Raw genomic sequence first — 1,152 nt, 5'->3', positions numbered from 1 at the left:
TTACTAATACAGGAAATCATACACTAACTTTCCCAGAATAAAATACACTAATCAGGTTTCTTTACTGAACAAAATTATCAGTTTATTATAAAACAAGTCTTAACTAGTAATGAAGTAAAACATAAATTTTAAAGTCCCCTTTTTTACCTTAGCATCTCACATTCATGTAACATATGTTAACTGAAAAAATAAAAAGGGATTTTTGCATCAGAGATCTATTACAGTGAAGAAGAAAAAACACCCCGGCAGATCACTTGCCCACCATTGAAAAAATCAGCTGATGAGACTCGCTGCACCAAAACTGGCACACAGTCCAACCTTCGAGTACACACAAACAGGCCACCGAGATCTCTAGACCAGTTCTTTTCAGGCAGTGTTGAGAATTATTTTTAGTAGGCTTTCTTCAAATACAGGAAACAAGATGAACTGACACAATGGACTTCTCAGAGTCTTTTAGGGAATTGCTGGAAAGCGAGCTGGGTTATATTCTTCTGTTATTCCTTGGAATTCTCTTTCCTCTGCAGCAGACTTGACTTTATCTCGCTCCGAAGGTAAAACACACACACTGACCAACAACCAAAAAGCTTGTCAGTTTTCTGCCCATCCCAGGTGCTCTGCTACAACTGGGCTTGTCCAATCAAAGGAACGATTGTGATCTCTCTGCCCCTGTTACCAGGGTTTCTGCCTATCTCCAAACTGAGTCATGTGACAACCAGCAAGACTGTTGCCAAATTAGTTCTTTCAGTGCCCGCTTGATTAAAAACATTTATTCAATTTAATTACAAATTCCTTTAAAACATATTTTTGACAAAAAATAGAATCACTTTCATAACAACATGTAAAGCAGCCCATTCCATGCTAATGACTATCATCAGAAATTGGGCTAGCAAAGGCTTTTGCAGACAGACTGACTCTGAAGCCAAGGCCAAGACAATAGGTCTGAAATAACACCTATTTATCAAAATGGAGAAAATTCAGATGCCATTATGTAACACTGGTCCCCACATCCTGGGACAATATATGAACACCCCAGGGGAAAGTGTTTTGACTCATCTGACTAAAACCAAAACCTGATAAGCTTTACCTCAAAAGAAGTAACTGCTTTGGGAAAGAGAGACAGAAAGCCATTCGAGCCAGAGAAGCTGTGAGATT

This window comes from Heterodontus francisci, chromosome 4 (genome assembly GCF_036365525.1).
Source record: "Heterodontus francisci isolate sHetFra1 chromosome 4, sHetFra1.hap1, whole genome shotgun sequence".
NCBI classification, from domain to species: Eukaryota; Metazoa; Chordata; class Chondrichthyes; order Heterodontiformes; family Heterodontidae; genus Heterodontus; species Heterodontus francisci.
This window is presented reverse-complemented; position numbering follows the sequence as displayed.